This window comes from Macadamia integrifolia, chromosome 4, assembly GCF_013358625.1.
Source record: "Macadamia integrifolia cultivar HAES 741 chromosome 4, SCU_Mint_v3, whole genome shotgun sequence".
NCBI lineage: Eukaryota > Viridiplantae > Streptophyta > Magnoliopsida > Proteales > Proteaceae > Macadamia > Macadamia integrifolia.
In genome coordinates, this window is record NC_056560.1 from 22,735,897 (window position 1) to 22,740,896 (window position 5,000).

Below are 5,000 nucleotides of genomic sequence, written 5' to 3' on the forward strand. Positions count from 1 at the left end.
TATGGGGCCTCGCTTAGCTCGAGGGGAGCAAGTATTGGACGAGGCAAAGTGGTGCCTGAATGTCGCGGAGCAAAGTGGGGAGGAGCTTGATGGCCAGATGGGGGAGCTCAAGGGGTCCCTACAAGGTGCTCTTAACACCATAGTAAGTAACCAAGAGGAGATGGTCGCCACCTTCAAGGCTCAAGTATGCAAAGGAGTTGGATAAGGTGGAAGCTCGTATTGGAGAAGAAGTATGGGAAGAGTAGGAGGACAACGGCGAGGGAAGCCACTACCTCTCATGACATGTCTAAAGGAGAGGCACCAAGGCACAAGCGTGATAAGAGGAATCGGTTCAAGCCTAGAGACAAGTACCAACACCATCCAGGGGCTAGGTGCGTACTTGCCCTTGGACGGGAGGGCAAGACAAGGAGAATTTGGGAGCAAGCCATCCATGCCAAGAAAGAGGAAGATGCAAACGAGAGAACGGAGACAACCAGACGACGTTGTAGGAGGCTCAAGTTATGTGACTACAACAAGGACCCCAATAGGCGTTACTCCTTGCGAGGGGGAGGCTAATTTGGATGCTGATCCAATCATCCAGAGACACAAACTATCTCCTCACGTGGAGTATTTAGTCAAGTGGAAGGGGCGACCAGAGAGCGAGACGAGATGGGAGACGACTCGTGAATAAAAGTACCACAAGGAGGTTGCGACGAGGGCGTCGTAGATTTAGGTGGGGGAGAGTGTCACGACCTGCCCATCATAGGCCCACGGGCCTAGCTCACCAAGCCCATGGACTTAGGCCGTTGGGCTAAGTAAGGTCCAAGTTCTAGTGTTTTCTACAAAGGTGTAGTAACAATAGATGTCTTATTGTAGATATTTGTAGAAGATATTCACAGGAGATATTCTGGGAGAGATTTCTGGAGCTCCGCTAAGGAGGTGGGAAGCTTCTAGTTTCCTCCCCAACCGTTGGATGGAGGACATTTGTAAATATCTTAGCCATCCATTGTAACTTGGGGTAGGTGTTGCCTCATTTGGCAAAGGCACTCACCAAGGACCAACCAAGAGTGTTCAACCAAGCAAGTGAGTTCTCAAGCCTTGTACTCAAGAGTTCTCTAGTGGTATACAGGTTCATTCTTCTCAAACTCACTCTTGTGTTCACTTCTTCTCTTCCCTAGTCCCTTAAGGAGGGTGGTTAGGCTGACTTAGCGCTAGTGAAAGTGCTAAGTGCCGGTGCGGTTGCTTAGAAAGGTCTAAAGCATCGACAACGTGCTCTTGAATGGCCCAAGTGTGTGCCTACGCATGCCCCCAAGTGTTGGCTACGTGTGCCCACGTGTACACAGCGAATGGCCGCACAACACCCCAAGTGTTGACTACAAGTGCACAATGAATGGCCCAAGTGTTGCCTAGATGTGCCCATGCTGCCCACAACTGTTGCCCAAGTGTGCAACCAAGTGTGCCTGTGCATGCTCTCGAATGCCCCAAGTGTCGCCTTAAATGTGCCTATACGTGCCCGCAAGTGTTGAATAAGTGTGTCTAAGCGTGCACCCAAGTGTAGCCCAAGTGTCGCTTAATTGTGCTCTAGAATGCCGCAAGTGTGCACATATACGTGCCCATGACAATGCCAAGGCGTGCCCCCCTAAGGGTGCCTAAGTGCATATGAAGGCAGTGCACGAGGCGGCAGTACCGCACGCAGGGCCGCACAATGTGCGTGCATGGTGGCAGGCATGGCTGCACTACCGCGCGGAAGGCAGCTGGCATGGACGCAAAAGGCGTAGGCATCGCCGAGGGCAAGGTTGCACTAGCGCGCTAATTCTGCTGGCGTCGAGGCAGGCTGCCGCGCGCATGGATGCGGGCGTTGCTGCAATACCGCACACATGGTTGCACGCAACCTCGGGCACGGTTGGGGGTAAGGTTCCACTATCGCGCGCAGGGGTGCAGGCTACCGCGCGCACATGGCTGGGGGCAAAGGTGCACACCGCGCGTAAGGCGACAGGCAACTACGCACATTGCTGCTGGAAAGGCTGCTCAACCGCACGAAAGGTGGTAGGCCCGGGTGCACATGGCGGATGGCAATGGTGCGGGCAGCGCGCGCAGGGCTGCTGCCCGTGCCGCACTTCCATGCACATGGCTGCGACCACGGCTGCACAAGCCTCGCACATGGTTGCTTGCATGGCCGCACATGCCGCGCCCCTTGCTGCCCTAACGCTTGCAAGATTGCGTGCATTGCTTCACACCGCCCCCAGGTCGCATGCATGGCTGCATGTGCCACGCCCATCGCTTCGTCGTCGCGCGCCAGGTTTCAGGATTTTCCGGAAGTACCACGCAAGAGGTTGCAGACACGGCTGCACCGCGGCTCGCAAGGTTGCGTTGCGTGGTCCACATGCACCGCCCATGAGTGCACTACCGCGAGCAAGTTCGCTGGCACGGCCTCCCATGCGTCGATATTGGTGGCTGGCATGGCGGCACATGCCACGGGCTTTTTGGCACATGGCTCGCGTAAGGTTGCACGCATTGCCGCACCATCGATCCCAGGTCTAGTCCATCGTGCACATAGCCGCACGCACGTGGCTCACACATGGGTGCTTCCGTGGCCCCCATGGTCCATGCAACAGAGGCTCGTTTGCAGCCTTTGGCTGCACACGAGGCACCGACTGCTGCACACGCCAAGGCCATGCCCGCACAACGTAGTTTGGGTCTTTAAATCATGTTGTGCGAAACATTCCTTTGGGTTAGAAAATCCATGCAATTGGCTATTTGGCACCCAAAGTACAATCATTTTCACTTAAACCCCGCATTTCCATTTTTTTGGGTATTTTTTGTAATTTTTCAATCATAAAATAATAAAAAATATCAAAATATGTTGGAATGGTCCTATATTTTTTCAGAACATTCTATCAACCTTTGGAAGACATCCGAAATTTAGTTTTCAGAAAAATACATTAAAATGGATTTTTCATAGTTTTTTGAATTTAATATGTTTTTTAATATTAAAAAATTAATAAAAAAATAAATATTTATCCGAAGACGGATATTTTTATATGAAAATAATCTTTGGATTTTTCCTTAATTTCTTACCAAGTTTCATTTGATTTGGATATTTGTAGCTCAAACAATAGAACGGTATATTTTTTGGGGGTGGTCATGTCTCCTTCTGAAAATGGGCAAAGAGTATAAGAGCTACCTTGAGGGAGGGGGGTGTCACTCCCAGGGTGGTTTTTGAGGGGCCGCACCGAGGGGCAGCAGACGATGAGGGGGCATGGTAGGCAATCCGAAAAGACCCATGGCATGGTAAAAGAAGTGAAATGGCACGTGGGTTTCGATGAGTTGGCCCTCGGTGTGCGCTGAGGCCTGCCACTGCGTGCGGCTAGACGCGCAGGGCCGCCTGCCTTCCGTGCCATGTGCCCGCAGCTGCTGTAACGTGTGCCAGTGGTGGCAGAGCGTGCTCTACGAAGGCTGGACGCGCATGGCCGTCTGTCATGCAACGCCACCCCCTTCTTCCGCACGGCCTTGCCCGCCACCGTGGGCTGCTGGGCGCACATGGACGGGTACCATGTGCTGTCACGCCCCAACTTCTGATGCCACATGTGCCCCTCGACGCATAGCATTTCCAAGGAAGGTGTGGTTTGTGAGAACATGTACATGGCGCGTCCGTCCCGACAGTCTTCCCCTCTGCCGCACACAGTTGCTTGCCAGTGTGTGCTGCTAGGCACGCAGGGCAACCTGCCTTGCACTGCAGTGCCTCCACATCTTGCGTCGCATGTGTCAAACGCCGTATAGCATGACCAAGAGTGGCATCGCCTGTCCAAGACGCATTCACGGTATGTTGGTTTCAAAGATTTTACCCTTGGTGTGCGTTGCGCCTGCCACGGCGTGCTGCTTTGCCCTCGTGGTTGCCTAATATATACCGCTATGTCGCAACGGCTGTTGCCTCCTGCGGTCGTAGCCGCAACGAAAGCCCAACAAAGGCTTGGCATGTATGTGAAAACAAGTACATGGCTCGTTTGTCCAGGTGGGCAGCCTATCTGCCGCACGCCAATGCTAGCAACCGTGTGCTGCTGGGTGCCCTTCGCTCCCTACCTACCGCTGCCATGCCCCCACAGTTGCTGACACGTGTCCGTGGCTGCACAGCAGTTTCCAGAGAGGCATGGCATTTGAAAAAAAGGAAATGGCCAATGCGTCCCGATGTTCAGCCCCTCTTCCGCACACCGTTGCCTGCCACCCCGGGCTGATTGGTGCGCAAGGGTTCCTGTCTTGTGCTGCCGTGCCCCCACGGCTACCGCCAGATGCGCCCGCAGCCGCATGGCATGTCCGAGATAGGCTTGGCATGTGAAAATCACCATTAAGGCACGTTGGTTCCGATGATTGCCTTCGATGTGCGCTGTGGCCTGCCATGGAGTGCTGCTGGGTGTGCATGGCTCCTTGCATATCTGCTGCCACATATGCCAGTAGCCACACAGCATTTCCAAGAGTTGCATGGCATGTGAAGGACAGCAACATGGCATGAGGGTCAGGATGATTAGCCCCTTGTTTTGCACCTTGGCCGGCCAATGCGTGCTGGTGGGTTTGCATGGCTGCCTGCACACTGTAGTTACACCCTCATTGCAGCCTATTGAAACTTTTGCTAGTTTTGTACAGCATGCCCAAGGGTGTCATGGCATGTGAAAAACGTGCAAATGAAGCATTGGCCCCGTTGATTAATCCCATCTAGGCACTGTGGTAGTTTGACGTGCTTTGCTTCCTTCCGTGTGTAGTTGTGCTAGTGCCACTGTTTACGAGCGTGGTCGAAGTCACACATTTGCACCCTTCTTTGCTCTATGGCTTGTTGTCATATGTAGGTCATGGTGCAAGGGGTGGGGTGTTATCTACATTTGACGGAATCATTGGTCAAGTCAATGTGCACAGTAAATATTTGGTTGGTCCCTCCCCACCATCCCATTGTTTTTTGTTTTCTTAAATTGCACTATCGTGGGTTTGTTGCTTGCAAGGGTTTTTTCATGGTCGGTTTTGTGGCCTATGCT

At 53.0% G+C, this 5,000-nt stretch overlaps 1 protein-coding gene across 1 annotated transcript in view; it reads left to right on the plus strand.

Moving 5' to 3' along the window:
• Positions 1-5,000, plus strand: part of LOC122075282 (transmembrane emp24 domain-containing protein p24delta3-like) — an 83,314-nt gene that overhangs the window by 67,329 nt on the left and 10,985 nt on the right. The window lies entirely within an intron of this gene.